Source organism: Pseudophryne corroboree, chromosome 9 (assembly GCF_028390025.1).
Source record: "Pseudophryne corroboree isolate aPseCor3 chromosome 9, aPseCor3.hap2, whole genome shotgun sequence".
Classification (NCBI taxonomy): Eukaryota; Metazoa; Chordata; class Amphibia; order Anura; family Myobatrachidae; genus Pseudophryne; species Pseudophryne corroboree.
The window spans coordinates 194,119,026-194,135,632 of NC_086452.1; the positions used below are offsets into that span (position 1 = coordinate 194,119,026).

Genomic DNA, 16,607 nt, shown 5'->3' on the forward strand with positions numbered 1-16,607 from the left:
ATGAAATACCTACAATCAAAATCCCGACAACAATTGACCGATGGTCAACATCCCGACAAGGTCAAAATACCAACAAGATCAAAATACTGAAATTTAAAATACCGACAAGGTCAAAATACCGGCATTTTAAATTTTGACAGGTCATAAAGTCGACAAGAGTTTTTCATCATTATTCGTATGTATGTCGACATAGGTCGACATGGACACCGTATAGGTGTACCGCATCCCCTCGCATGGCCCGCTGTGCTCGCCATGCTTCGAGTACGGGCACTATTATATTCCCCCTCCAGGTCCACTGGCATGGTAAAGTATGAACAAGTCGGTTTCAATGAAAAAAAATCATGAAAAACGAATGTCGACTTTTTGACCTGTCGACATTTTAAATGTTGGTATTTTAAATGTCTGTATTTTGACCATGTCGGGATTTTGACCTTGTCGGGATATTGACTGTCGGTCAATGGTTGTCGGTATTTTGACCGTCGGGATTTTGATTGTAGGTAAATTGACGGCATCCCAAAGTAGACTGTAAGGTTAGCAGCATTAATGTAGAAAATACAGTATGTGTCAGTGGTTTTCACTTTGTAAGACCTAAATACATTACCTAATCATTTCTAAATATAAATACTAGCACAACAAAGGTAATCAATCTGTCAAAATTGTTTTAAATACATTTTTCTAGGATATTTTTGTAATCTTTATCAGATGTATTATGTTTATTTTTTTTCTACAGTATTTTTAGCATGACATTTACACAGGAAATAAAATGTGACCACGTTAGGGATAGAACACTCAGCGACCTCTCTTATAGGTGGCTGACACATATCCACTTTGGGGCATAGGCACTTGCATATGCTACAATACAACAATCTGCAAAAGTGTGTTATATATCTTTATTTTGTGTAGCTTTATAATAAGGGAATCAGTATCAATTACCGACGGTTGGGATGTCGGCTGTCAGTATACAGAGAATGGCAACCGGGCCGTCAGTATGCCGGCAGCAGGGCGAGCACAGAGAGTCCCTTTGCGGTCTCGCTGTCCTCGCCAGTCACCACAGGTTCTATTCCCACGAGTGGGAAGAGCACCTGTGAGCCAGGATTCCGGCTGGCAGGTTTGTCAGCAGTCGGGATTCTGGCGTTGGTATCCTGACCGCCGGGATCCAGCAATTTAACTGCATCCCATAATAAGTATATTACAATAGAACTTGAGTGCTGTGCATTTACCATCCTATAAGTTAGTCAATATTCAGCATAGAATGCTGTCATTCACTCACCTCTTTACCTCAGAGGAAATAACATTTTACTAATTCTCCACAATCGTGATGTTCTAAGTCGTGAGCTCAGGTAACAAAAAGTACATGCTGTCTCAGGTGATAAGAATGTAAGTTGTATTGTTTGGTGGGCCCGGGGCATGGTTGGTGATGTCACTGCTTGCTTGAAGCAGCCTGACATTTATTACATTTTGCTGTTGAAAATGAACCAAATAAATACTCTGCTGAGATCATCTCAGAAGCACAAATTGACATTTCAATATTTATTTTGACAATATTTTTTAGTAACTTTTTAGACCAATTACCAGTATTTATACACAAGCCATGGCTGTCAGCAAAAATAGAATAATTTATATATCCACCTAGTAAAAAAATCAGCAATTATAATTTGCGATGTATGGGAGGCACATTGGGACAGTAGTGGCAAATGGGCTCATTACATTTAAAAGGAACTGATGTTACAGCGCATATAGATTAGAACTAAAAAAATGTTTTTATTAAAACACATACAAACATGTATAGAAATTTAAATCTATGCAGTTTGTACCTCCGGCCGGTCAACGTACTCATTCAATAATATATTTATAAACAGTCTATATACAACATATAATGTAACATATTAACTCTGTATCCACTTGTAATTCTTAGCAACACATATTGTGATAGCTAGAATGTAGCTTTTCCGATGTTTACTGAAACTTAATAGCACACAGAGTTCTTCCTTGTGTAACTATAGAACAGTCACTTTTGGGAATAAAGGGCTTTTTCTTCACAATAAATGTGAGCTTAAGAGCTGTTAAACTGTCCCATTTTTCTTTGCTTGATTTTTTAATCTAATAGGGGTGAGTAGCCCTATGTTACTGGCAGCATATTGGTTAGAGTGACAGAGCGCTTGATTTTAGTGTTGGTTGTCATTACATTTAACATGCAGAAACTACCTTTTCCTCATGTAAAAACAAAGAAGTAAAGGCATAATGGTGCTTTGGGATATTAAAATATAAATAGAACTCCCCTGTTAACAGGATAATCTTTTCATGGAGGGTGCTAAATATAACAAGGAAGAGATAAAAAACAAACAAACAAACAAACAAACAAACAAACAAACAGTCAATCATGTAAAGCTGTTATATGCATAGCCAGATTAAGGGGGGATGTAGGGCATACCGTCCCCCAGGCCCCCCTCTGTCAGGGGGCCCCCCGGCCAGAGCACACTGACATCACTAGCTTTCCCACTTATGCAGCAGCAGAACCAGACAGCCAGAATGTGAGCAGGACAGTATACAGTGCAGCCAGAGACACAGGAGTATCAGGGTTCATAAACTATCAACGGAGCTTCCCAACCAGAGGAGAGATTGAAGGGTGGAGAGAGCTGTAAGTGACACAGGGTGGGATCCATGTGTCACTAACAGCCAGTGATGGACTGGGGCATGTAGGGCCCACCGGGGGAATGCAGTGTTAGGGGTGTAGCCAGTCTGCAGAGGGGGTGTGGCTTGCAACCTCATTGGTTTGACTAACCATTAGAGAGTGCAACATCTGGGCCCCTTCATAAATATATACAGTAAATTCAGCTGCTGCATGCATGATAATGTACCTGATTATTAACAGCAAAGTACTGTAAAAAATACACCATAGTCCAGTATAAGGTAACATATGTATAATGTATAATTCAAGTGCACAGTCTGAAACCTGATCCTTAGAGCAGAAGGTGGGCCCCCAGGCAGTGGGGCCCACCGGTGGTTCCCCTGTTCCCCTGCGGGCCAGTCCAAGCCTGCTAACAGCTCTCTCCACACCTGGGTGTCTGAGTCCTGTGTAACTTGTTATCTAACAATGTAAAAATATTAAATTGATCATAACATTGTCTTATCCTTAAAGTGTTTTCCTTGTAGCCTCCACCTTAATATTTTAGTGTATGTTGTCAGAGTTGCCCACACACACAAAACTCATAGCCTTAAGGTGCATACACACGGTGCAATGTAACTTTATGATTTTGACCATATAGTCAAAATCACAAGGAAAGTTAGTACAAATCGCACTGTGTACACACCGCTTGCGCTACCAATGCGCGCTCCCGTGGGGTCGGTATCACAAAAAAAGATAGACTGTTTAGGCAAGTCAATCTTGATTATGGGGGTCACTCCAAGTTGATTGCTCGCAGCAGATTTTCACAGTGATCAGGTAGCAAAACTGCGCACACGCCGCAATGCGCACATGCGTCGTTGCTGTGCAATGGATCTAGCGAAGAATCCATTCGCACAGCCGATCGCAAGGAGATTGACAGAAAGAGAGCGTTTATGGGTGGCAGCTGACCGTTTTCTGGGAGTGGTAGGGAAAACGCAGGTGTGTCCGGGCGTTTGCAGGGCGGATGTCTGACGTCAATTCCGGCACAAAAAAGACTGAAGTGATCACAAGGGCTGAGTAAGTCCTGAGCTACTCTGAAACTGCACAAAATGTTTTTGCACAGCTCGGCTGCACATGCGATCACACACTTGCAAAGCGAAAATACACTCCCCTGTGGGTGGCGACAATGCGTTTGCACGGCTGCTAAAAGTAGCTAGCGAGCGAACAACTCGGAATGAGGGCCTACATTGTGTACAATCTAGTGCAGAGGTTCTCAAAGTCGGTCCTCAGGACCCCACACAGTGCATGTTTTGCAGGTAACCCAGCAAGTGCACAGGTGTATTAATTACTCACTGACACATTTTTAAAGGTCCACAGGTGGAGCTAATTATTTCAATTGTGATTCTATGAGGAGACCTGCAAAACATTCACTGTGTGGGGTCCTGAGGACCGACTTTGAGAACCTGTGATTTAGTACATACTGTAGTATAGTCAAAATTGGCACTTAGTCAAAATCTCACATAGTCAAAATCTCAAGTTAAGATAGTCAATATCGGTAGTTCAGTGCTCCAGGAGCTCAGGGAAAATAGCAAAATTAAAATCGGAGATAGTCAACATCTCACTGTGTGCCAATATATAGGCATGTTAATGGAATCTTTTACAGTCTGTCATGCTACAGACCACCAGCAGAAAAAATAAACAGAGCTTGCGGTTGCCCCCACACATCTCACTCACTACTTCCTGTAGATAATAATTCACATCACAGGTATCTCGTCAGGCCTGGCGACGGGGGGGTGGGGTGGGGGGGGGGGGGTATACCCATCCCAGGCCTGAGGTACAGAGGGGCCCAAAGGTTCAAAGGAGGTACAAACTCGGGCAGCAGTGCCTAAATTAAACTTACATGCTTGCCGCACAATCCGTCCCTCTGCCAGATGTCCGTGCAACTTGCCTTAAAAAAACAACAAGGAAGCCGGCCAGAGTAATCAGCCCCCGCTCCCCGCAGCGACCTCCTTCCTAGCTACTCCTGTCCGCTGGCGGAGACTGCATACAGAGCTGGGAACAGGGCCGGTTCTAACCGATGTGGCGCCCCGGGCAAAAAATAGGGGCATGTCTTCATATGTGGGCGTGGTCAGTTAAGCCCCCATTTGTGCCCCCTGTAAAGTAGCGCCGCTGAAACAGAGAGAAAAAAAAAAGAATACTTACTATCCCCGCTCCTGATTCCCGACCGCTGCAGACCTCCGCCGGCGCCGCTCCTCTCCTCTCCTCGGATCTATGGGAGAGACGTCATGACGTCTCTCCTCGGATCTAAGGGAGAGACGTCATGACGTCATGCGCACCGCACAGCAAAGGTCCTCTCCATGAAAGGAAACTAGACGCTTAGCGTCTAGTTCACTTCACAGCGGGGGACCAGTGGGGGACCAGCGGGGGACACAGCGGGCAGTAGGGGGGCACAGTAGCGGATCTTGCCCTGGTGCAGCGCCCTCCGGATGGCGCCGGCGCCCTCCGGAAGGCGTCGCCCCGGGCAAAAGTCCTGCTTGCCCGTGGCAAGATCCACTACTGGCTGGGAAGTTAGGGGAGGGAGGACCAGGGCCATCTATTCCTAGGGGCTTAATAGTCATATGCTCTGTGGCCCCATGATTTTAAGGGCCCAGGCCAGCAGCAAAAATCCCCCTCCCCCAAACTCCTCATTGGAGCTTGCAGCCGCAGCCGATAGTACAGCTCCCGCCTACCCCATTAGGCTGGATGTTGCAGCCCCAGTCCTAGCAGTCAATAGAGTTTACAGCCGCATCAGGTACAAACAATCAGGGACGGGTTGGGCACAGAGCCAGGTACTTCCCAGGTGAGCAGAGCATTGCTCCTTTAAAGCCACACCCCTTTTGTGAGGGGACGGGGCTTGGAGGGCTGTGATTGTGAGGGGGAAGCAGGGGTTGTCCCGGCCCAAAGGTGAAAGACTCAATATTACTCCACAGCTCCCCAGCCTGAGTCCCCTTCTCCTGTGGGTGTCTGACAGGGGTGAGTAAGGGGTGTTCTCCCCTCTCCCCACACCCTATCCCCCCCTTCCTGAGTCCTAACCCTAACCTCCCCTTTTGTGCCTAACCCTATCCCCCACGCGGATGTGCCTAATCTTAATCTCCGTCCCCACTAACTAAACCTAAGCCTTCCCCGCCGCCTAACCATCCCCCCAGGGGTGCCTAACTCTAACCCACCCTCCTTGCAGCCTAATCCTAAGCTACCCCCCCCCCACAGCCTAACCCCCCCCACCTGATGCCTAAACCTAACCCCCCTCCCCCAGGCCAAAATCTAAGAGTGCGGGCATACCTATGGTCGGGATTCCGCCTGTCGGTATGCCAGCGTCGTTCTCCTGGCCCATTCGGAGTTCTGGCGTCAGGATTCTGAATGGTGTCGGGATACCGGCATCAATATTTTGACTGCCAGGATCCCAACAGACGGCATCTTGACCGGATGCCAAGTCTGTAATATATATTTGGTCACTTATTAGATCATGAAATAGGAAATTTTTGTCTAGAGGAGGCAAAGAAGGGAGGTGACCGCCATGAAAGAACAGTCTCAATTGTGCCCAAATGCCAAGCACCAATAAAAACCAGCGGTGCTGTATAGCAGGATCTCTGGAGTTTGTCTTTCCCTGCAGAAAATAAGATCATCACACATGTAGGAATTCCAGAGTGTTTTGGTGAGCCCCCTTTATTTTGAAATCTGCTGAAATCCTTTAAAGTGGTAATTAAGGAGAGTTTGCATATTTTATGCTGAAAGACTATGAACATGTGAAATGTAATTTTTTATTATTGTTTTTTTTATGGGAATAAACCATCTTTTTAAGGAGAATCTGTTTTTAGAGACTTGTACTATCATCCTTAGAAGTTAAAAAGGAGACAAGTGTTGCAGTGTTTCTTTGTGGAGTATGGAAGGATACATTTTATGCATAAAGAAAGAAACAACTGGACAACAGTGTTTTGTCAAAAGGAATTTATTGTGACTATCCTTTGGAGTTTTGAAAACATGATAGAAGTACTGTGGGTATTGTTTATATAAGGAACAATACTGTAGGCATTATGGGGTGGTATTCATGTGACCGGCGGTCAGGAGACCGACAGTAACATGACCTCCCCCAGCATCCCGCCCCCTCATTAACTCGACGGTCGGCATGCCGACCAACAGGGACTATTTCCACTCGTGGGTGTCCACGACACCCATAGAGTGGGTATAGAACCCCATGGCGACTGCATGTCGCCACTGAGCCCGCAAGGGCCTTGCTGCACTCGCCCGTCCCCGCCGGGATCCCGGCGATGGTATACTGACCGCCAGCCTCCTGACCATCGGTCAGCCATACCACACCCGGCATTATGTATAAGGGTCACTACTGTGTGTTGTACTGCGAATAAGGGGCTCTACTATGTGGTGTAATGTGAATAAGATTGTGCTACTGTGTGGTGTAATTTGAATAGGGGGTACTATTATGTGGCCATGCCCCTTCCTTGGGAGACCACACACCTTTTTGTGGTGTGCACTATCCCTTTATCAAATATGGTAGAGAGGGCGCAAATTTATAGTTTGCAGGAAGGTACCAAACACACTGGCACTGGCCCTGACCAGCACTTTCTCTCTGCTCTGCTGACTGCAGACGGCCTCCCCACCCCTAAGGCAGCCACAGCAGCACTTCAACAAGAAGAGAAACAAGTGTATGTTAAGTTTAAATTTAATTCATTTTCATTTTAATGAATGTGTAACTTAATTGTCTTTATTTTGATGTCCCAGAGTGTCGGGCACAGTTTGCTGACTTGGTTTGTCCCTGGGCGCACTCGCAAACAACTGGCGGCAGAGGGCAGCATGGTGCCAGCACATGCAAACACCAGTCTGGTGCTCCCAGAAGCATGGCATGGCTATAACATATATTAGCACACACAGGGAGGGAGGATGTGGTTGTAGGGCCGCGGGTGGTGGGGGCCCCCAGAAACATCAGTGTGCTGGGCCCCAAGATTTCGGTTGCCAGCCCTGTATCTTGTATGGAAAAATCAGGATTACTTTCTCGTTTTTTTTCAGGAACTGAGCCCAATATTTATTGCAGTATGCAGAGCAAAACAGAACAAGGTCATAGCATAAAACCTATTTTAAAATGAATAAAAGACAAGCAGATAAGATTCCTACCCATACGGCGAAGTATTCAGAAATGCACAATAGATGTTTGGGATCCCACAAAGGAGGTTATCTAGACCTGGACGCAGCCGCTTGTTCACACGCAGTGGCCGCATCCAGGTAATCTGGATACACGCACCGCCTGTTGTGTGCATATGCGACCTTTCACATTGCAGCCACATCCAGGAAGGATGCGGCCGCAGTGTGATTGACAGCGGCGGCCGTTGGGGAGGTTTGTTGTGGCATTGGGGGGGGGGGGGGCAGGGCATTCTGAATGGGGGCTGGGACCGTTTTCGGGGTGGCTGCATGACATTCCACACAGCAGCTCCAGGCTGCACTGATAGGAGTCAACTTTAGTTCCGATGCGCTCGCAGTCTAATTGTGGATGCATTGAGAGGCGGACTCACACATGCTGGGCGGCCTTGCCCTGTGCTGGGCGGCCCCCAGCATGTGAGGAGATAAACGCAGATCTGGTTGTCTATGCAGCGATCTGCATTCATCTCTGAATAAGTTCCAAAGTGTCACCGCAAAGAGGTCCTTCCTAAACTAATGGTTATGTCCTCAGAATAGATGTCAGGTATCTCTGCCAACACATTTTAACAGATTGTCAAGGGTCAAAATGCGTTTGTGGGGGATACCTGCCATCTATTCTAAGGAATACCTGCAAACCTGGTCGGGATTCCGGTGTTGGTGTTCTAATAGGTGACTGGATTTCGACATCGGTATTTCGACTGCCGGGATCCCGACAGACGAGATCTTGAACGTATACATACACACCACCTCCTAAACATTACACAAATTATTTTTTGTGCAATTTTCTGTTGGCAGCAGATAATTAATGAAAATTGCTGACATTGTAATGTCAGGGAATACTGAGGGTCAAAAAATATCAACACTGATTAATTTATTCAAAGTTTAAGTACAATGTATTAGGTGCAATGGAAGAAAAATGCTAATGTGTTGCTCAAGAATGCTGAGTGATGTGATTGCAAAATTTGCCTATTAGCAAGTTTTTGGAATTCTTAAGTCCATCAAGGTACAAAGGGGGTGATTCAGACTTGATCACTGGGCTGCTAACTTTGCTGTCCTGCGTTCATAGTGTCTCTGCCCCAGGGGGCACGTAAATTTGCCATGCAAGTGTGCGATCCCATGTGTATGCCGAGCTGCAAAAATCCACTGTGTGCAGTCTCTGCGCAGCCCAGGACTTACTCCTACAGTGCAATGAGAACAGGCTGATCAGGGCCGGAGCTGACATCACACACCCTCCCTGAAAACGCTTGGGAACGCCTGCGTTTTTCCGGAGACTCCCAGTAAACGGTCACTTGCCACACACAAATGGCTTCCTCCTGTTAATCACCTTGCGAATGCCCAGGCGAATGAAATTTTCGCATCATCCTGTTGCTGACCGACGATGCCTGTTGTTCTCTGACACGTGTGCGTATTGCGGTGCATACGCATGCACAGTTATCACCTGATCGCCTGCTGTGCAAATGTACAACAGCGATCAGGTCTGAATCAGAACTTAGGCCGGATACACACTAGAAGATATGTCGTCCAATCCAGAGGTTTGTGCCGATGGGGTAATCTCTATGCACTATCACGCGCTACCACCAATTGACATTGGGGTCATCCCATCTGCTGTGCTGCACGGCTGATGGGACGACTCGGCGTTCGACAGCATACAGCTGAATATGGCCATGAACAACATAGTGCATGATCGTGCGCTGTTTCGTCCAGTGTGTACGATCAACTGTCATCTTGTCCCATTGGTCGTGATGAAGGCCATGATCCCGGATTGTTGTAGGGTGTACCCAGCCTTAGGCAGACTTAGTAACATTGAGAAAACTCAATAACCCAAGAACTCAATGCACTATTCATGCCTCTTGCCCAAAATGTAAACTATTATGAAGGTCAATGAGTATTTCCATCATGTGAGTAGTTGAACAAACAGCTTGTCAGAGTTACATCAGAGGTAAAACATTCTGTGTCTCAGAATAGGAATGATTCACGTCATAGCAGACAAGCTGAACAACTCTTGCACAACGTGACTTATTCTTACTTGAATAAACAGAAACTCCCCAGCAAGCAATAAATGAAAAAGTTCCCGATACTGTAGATGTAATTATTATTACATGTAACATATGTACATATGAGAAATGTGCGGCAGGCACTTTTCGTGTTTTGGTTTTGGATCTGGAACCAGCTCGTGTTTTGGATCTGGATTGGTTTTGTCAAAACCACCCTTCCGGGTTTTGGTTTTGGATCTGGATGATTTAAAAAAAAAGCATAACAGCTAAAATCACAGAATTTGGGGGTCATTTTGATCCTACGGTATTATTACCGTCAATAACATCCATTTCCACTGATTTACAGTCTATTCTGAACCCCTCACAATATTGTTTTTAGGCCAAAAGGTTGCACCAAGGTAGCTGGATGACTAAATTAAGCTACACAAGTGTGTGACACAAACACCTGGCCCATCTAGGAGTGGCACTGCAGTGGCAGATAGGATGGCAGTTTTAAAAAGTTAACCCAAAAGAGCACATAATGGAAAGAAAAAAAAAGAGGTGCACCGAGGTCGCTGGATGACTAAGCGACACAAGTGTGCAAAAAAAAAAATGCAAAGAAAAAAATAAGTTCAAGATGGAATTGTCCTTGAGCCCTCCCACCCACCCTTATGTTGTATAAACAAGAAACACTTTAACAAATAAATCATTTCAGCGACAGTGTCTGCCACACAATTGTGGCTGAAATGATTGGTTTGTTTGGGCCCCCACAAAAAAAGAAGCAAGTTATCCCCCTACAAAAAAAAGAAGCAATTAATCCCCCCACCAAAAAAGAAGCAATTAATCTCTCCTTGCACAAACTAGCTCTACAGAGGCAAGATGTCGTCCTCGTCCTCATCCTCATCCTCCGATTCTTCACCCCAGTCAGCGTATACATCCTCATCCTCATAGAGTATTAATTCGTCCCCACTGGAATCCACCATCACAGATCCCTGTGTACTTTCTGGAGCAAATGGCTGGTAAAGGTCTTCCTGGAGGAATTTGTAATTCATTTTGATGAACATCATCTTCTCCACATTTTGTGGAAGTAACCTCCTACACCGATCACTGACAAGGTTACCGGCTGCACTAAACACTCTTTCGGAGCACACACTGGAGGGGGAGGGGGCAACTTAAGTAAAATAAAGCCAGTATGTGCAAGGGCCTCCAAATTGCTACTTTATCCTGCCAGTATACATACAGACTGTCTGGCGTGCCTACTTGGATGCTGTCACCGATATAATCCTCCACCATTCTCTCAATGGTGACAGCATCATATGCAGGGCCGGATTAACAATGGGGCGGATGGAGCTGCAGCTCCAGGCCCCCCCATCACAATAGGCCCACAGCATCTGCTGTGCTGCTGCAAGGAATTTTTTTTCCCTGCTACAGCAGCTTGCAAGTGACAGTCTGAAGCATCGCTCCCACCTGCGCGTAGATGTATTATTGATAGTAGTAGTAGTTGGACTGACTGCGTCTGCTACTGCTGGCCGAACGGCTCAAAACGCCAGCAGTACACAGCCACACTTCGGCAGAGGATCTGGAAACTCGGCAGGGGGCGTGGCTACATGGAGTCCAGGGGGCGGAGCTACACGGGACTGTCTCAGGCTGCCTGCTGCTCATATGGCTGCTGCTGTGCTGTGAGAGGGAGAGTTGAAGCTGATGCACATGCAGGGCAGCCAGTGAGAGTAAACTCTGCTGTAGTGTGTAAGGTAAGAGTGAGTGGGGGGGAATTGTGTGTGTGTGTGTGTGTGTGTGAGCTTCTGTGAATGTGATTTCCATGTGAACTTCTATATGTGTGTGTGTCTTGTATGTGAGATTCTGTAGGGAGTAGGATTTAATATAGCAAGGGTGAGAGAGTGCAGGTGCAGGGAGTGTGTGAGTGTAATCAGGGCCGGTGCTAGGGTGTTCGGCGCCCCCCTGCAAACTATAAATTTGCGCCCTCCCTCCCATATTTAATAAAGGGATAGCATATGCCGCTCAGGGTGTGGTCTCACAAGGAAGGGGCATGGCCACACAACAGTAGCAATTCTAATTACGCCACACAGCAGCACAATCTTATTCACATTACACTGCACATAGAGCCCCTGATTCCTATTACACCACATAGTAGTGTCCCTTATTCACGTTATGTTACACAGTAGTGAATCCTGTGTTACAATACTATTTACTCAGAATGCTGCCTGATGTATTGCTATATATATATATATATATATATATATATATATATATATACACACAGTGTATATACAGAAGATGGAGAAGATGTTTATTCTAACAAATCAATGTTTCGGGGCCTTCAGAAAAGGACAACTGGCCACGAACCGTCAAAATGTTAGAATAAATACTTGTGGTGACAAGTGAGTGCTGCTTACAAATGAACATTAAATATATATATATATATATATATATATATATATATATATAGAGAGAGTGGAAATTGGTGGCACTCAAGCAGGCTTAATCAATGTGAAGATAAAATTTGTTGTCTGAGCCCTGAGGACGGGGTGATTTTCCCCGAAACATGTAGGCGAATAAAGGAAATTTTATCTTCACATTGATTAAGCCTGCTTGAGTGCCACCAATTTCCACTCTCTATGTTTGTCACCTGTTGACCTGGAGGGCACCGCAGCAAAGGAATCCGTTTACCCTATTAGGAGTGCCGGTATGACTTTGGAATTATATATATATATATGTATATAGTAAGCTGTAAGCTGTAAGACGGCACTCCTGCTGGAGGACGGTCAACACATGTATACATCGAGGCGAGACTCCAATCGACTTACAATGAAAAGATTCTCAGTCCTGTTGTGATCGTTTCAGAACTTTTACTTTTGTTCCTAACGAAAGAACAAAAGAGCTCTGAAATGTTGATCACAATGTGACTGAGAGTCTTTTCACTATAAGTCGATTGGAGTCCCGCCTCTGCGTAAACCTCGTACATGTATTGACCGTCCTCCAGCAGGAGTTCGGTATTACGAGGGCACCAGCACAAAGTGGCCACATGGCAAGCAGTGCCGGCTTACAGTTTACAAGAAAAAACCCTATATATATATATATATATATATATATATATGTGTGAATAAATATATATATATATATATACACACATACATATATATATATATATATATATATATATATTCACACACACACACACACACACACACACATATATGCAATTTGCGTGGTTACATATTTATGCATATCAGTTTGCTTTTAAAATGAGAACAGTGTACATTTCCTTATGTTTTTCCTGGTGAACTAGGGTGTTCACAACAGCAGGTAGTCACTACCCCATTTCTCGTCCGCCCCCCCCCCCCCCCCCAGCCGTTTGAGGACGGGGATGAGGGATGCCCGGCTTCTACACTTACCGGGTGGGGAAGAGGCATGCCGCAGCTCCAGGCGCGGAGGTAGATGCTGTCTCTCCCGCCACGGGTAGCGAATGTCAGCGGGCAGAGTGTGTGTCCCAGCTGGCAGCAGCTGGGACGCTATTGGGGGTGGTTCCGTGAAGCGCTGCTTCACGCTAACGGCGCTGCTGCCTGTCAGACTGTTTGACAGGGGCAGCGCCAGCCGGCGGGACATGCGGAAGACAGCAGAGTAGCAGAGCGGGGAGTGCACCTTTCATGCTCGGCGCCTCCCTGCATTGCAGGCTCTGCTGAGCGGTTAGCGCCGGCACTGAGTGTAATATAGCGCAAGGGTAAGAGTGTGTGAGTGTAATAAAGTGCGGGAGCAGGGAGTGTGTGAGTGTGATATAGCGCGGGGGCGGGAGTGAGTGACTGTAATAGAGTGCGGGGAGCGGGAGTGTGTGAGCGTAATATAGCGCAAGGGTGAGAGAGTGAGTGTGAGTGTAATAGATTGCGGGGAAGTGTGATACAGCACGGGGGGCAGGAGTGTGTGAGTGTAATAGAGTGCAGGGGTGGGAGTGTGTGAGTGATACAGCGCAGGGGGCGGGAGTGTGTGAGTGTAATAGAGTGCGGGGGCAGGAGCAGTGGCGTAACTACTGCCCCCGCAGCCCTCGCGGTGGCTTGGGGGCGAGGGGCTGCGAGGGCGCCGCCACTGATTTAGAGCAGATTGACATGCGGACGAGCGTCCGCATGTCAATCTGCTGTCTCCTCTCCCTCCCTGCTGTAACGGGACATGGAGGGCACAACGCGCCGCGCGCGCCTCTCCAGTGTCCATCCTGCGTCTCCGTCCGTCTGGTCTAATAATGGAAGTGCCGTTCGTGAGCTCTGATTGGCTCACGAACCGGCACTTCCTTTATTAGACCAGAGATACCGAGATGCAGGAGGGACATGAGAGAGGCGCGCGCTGTGCCCTCCTTGTCCCTCCTTCACAGCAGCGAGGGGGGGGGCATGTATGGCACTGAGGGGGGCATGTATGGCACAGGGGGCATATATGGCACTGAGGGCATATATGGCACTGAGGGGGCATGTATGGCACAGGGGGCATATATGGCACTGAGGGCATATATGGCACTGAGGGGGCATGTATGGCACAGAGGGCATATATGGCACTGAGGGGGCATGTATGGCACAGGGGGCACTGAGGGGGCATATATGGCACTAGGGTGGCATGTATGGCACAGTGGCACTGAGGGGGCATATATGGCACTGAGGGGGCATGTATGGCACAGGGGGCACTGAGGGGGCATATATGGCACTGGGGGGGCACTGAGGGGGTATATATGGCACTGGGGGGGAAGTGTGGGGGGAAGTGTGGGGGGAAGTGTGGGGGCATATATGGCACTGGGGGGGGTACTGAGGGGGATGTATGGCACTGCATGTGTACCTGGCACATGGGGGGGGGCTATATTTGTCACTGGGGGCACGTGAGCACCTGGCACTGTGGGGGAATATCTGGCACTGGGGGCATATGTGGCACTGGGGGAGGGGGGGCTATATTTGGCACTGGGGGCATGCGAGTACCTGGCACCGTGGGGGAATATGTGGCACTGGGGACATATGTGGCACTGGGAGCACAGCCCTAGCAACAAGCACTACCCCCTAGCAACGAGCATGACGCCCAGTGCATGAAACTCCTGGCAACGAGCATGACACCCAGTGCATGAAACACCTGGCAACGAGCATGACACCCTGAGCATGAAAACCCCTGGCACCGTGCATGGAACCAAGAGCATGAAACCCTGGCAATGAGCAGGTAATTTAAAAGTAATTAGAAGCCTTACTGTAGGACTTAATGTGTAATGGGCATTACGGTGTGTGGCATAATGTATCACGGACATTGCGGTGTGTGTCATAATGTGTCACAGGCATTACGGTGTGTGGCATACTATATCACGTGCATTGTGGTATGTGGTATAATGTCTCAGGGGCATTGCAGTGTGGCATAATGTATAACGGGCATTGCGGTATGTGTCACAGGTATTATGGTGTATGGTATACTATATCACGGGCATTGTGATATGTGGTATAATGTCTCAGGGTCATTGCAGACAGTGTGTGGCATAATACTAGAAAAAGAAGGTGGTGTTTGAATATGTCCAGAGCGCATAAAAGACAAATATCATAAAAATAAAGCAAGGTACTGGTACATTCCTTTCTTTTGCTGAAGATAACCGGTATCCTTCATAGAAGTTTCACCGATGTAACTTTCTTCCACGAGATGTCATAATGTGGTCATGTAAATGAAAAAGGAAAAGAACATATGTGTAGACCAATTTTTCACACAATAGTCAAAGGTAGTCTTTTAGTAACGTAAACCAAAGGGGCGTACCCAACTCACACAATAACGGGTGAGTGGAAACATATAAAGGTTTCTTTAGTAAATATCTTTCAGTTTTTTTGCGTACCCAAAACTCACACAAATGGCAAGATGAAAAGTCATATAAAGGTATCTTTCAGGTCTATCAACAGTGTACCTGCACTAGGCTCTGTTGTCCCTGGTCAAGGTTTTCTTTTTTGGTGCAATACTTCTCTACAAAGGATCAAGTGTTGGGAAAATCAAAGATACCTTGATAGGAGTCATCTACCCCAACCCCGAGTGAGTTGTGGTACGCATCTATTTGTTTGTTGAGAAAGACATCTATATATGCACATATTCCCACTCTCTTTCATTGAGAGTTGAGGTACACTGTTGATAGACCTGAAAGATACCTTTATATGACTTTTCATCTTGCCATTTGTGTGAGTTTTGGGTACGCAAAAAAACTGAAAGATATTTACTAAAGAAACCTTTATATGTTTCCACTCACCCGTTATTGTGTGAGTTGGGTACGCCCCTTTGGTTTACGTTACTAAAAGACTACCTTTGAATATTGTGTGAAAAATTGGTCTACACGTATGTTCTTTTCCTTTTTCATTTACATGACCACATTATGACATCTCGTGGAAGAAAGTTACATCGGTGAAACTTCTATGAAGGATACCGGTTATCTTCAGCAAAAGAAAGGAATGTACCAGTACCTTGCTTTATTTTTATGATATTTGTCTTTTATGCGCTCTGGACATATTCAAACACCACCTTCTTTTTCTAGTACTATGTGTGTGTGTAAAACGGTGATTTTACTTAGGTGTTTGTAGTGGACGAGCAGCATTGCGCCATATAGGTGAACAGTTCTTATTTTTTCTTGCTATAAGTGTGTGGCATAATGTATCACGGACATTGCGGTATGTGTCATAATGTGTCGGGCATTACTGTGTGTTGTATACTATATCACGGGCGTTCTGGTATGTTGTATAATGTCTCAGGGTCATTGCAGTGTGTGTCATAATGTGTCACAGGCATTGTATGTGCTATAATCTATCAGGGGCATTGCAGTGTGTAGCATAATGTATAACGGGCAT

At 46.4% G+C, this 16,607-nt stretch overlaps 1 long non-coding RNA gene across 1 annotated transcript in view; it reads right to left on the bottom strand.

The window, feature by feature from the left end:
* Positions 1–1,288: 1,288 nt before the first annotated feature.
* Positions 1,289–16,607, bottom strand: part of LOC134956872 (uncharacterized) — a 50,437-nt gene continuing 35,118 nt past the window's right edge. The window contains exon 4 of the long non-coding RNA XR_010186249.1: positions 1,289–1,461. This is a non-coding gene — a long non-coding RNA (uncharacterized LOC134956872). The remainder of the gene's footprint in view (positions 1,462–16,607) is intronic.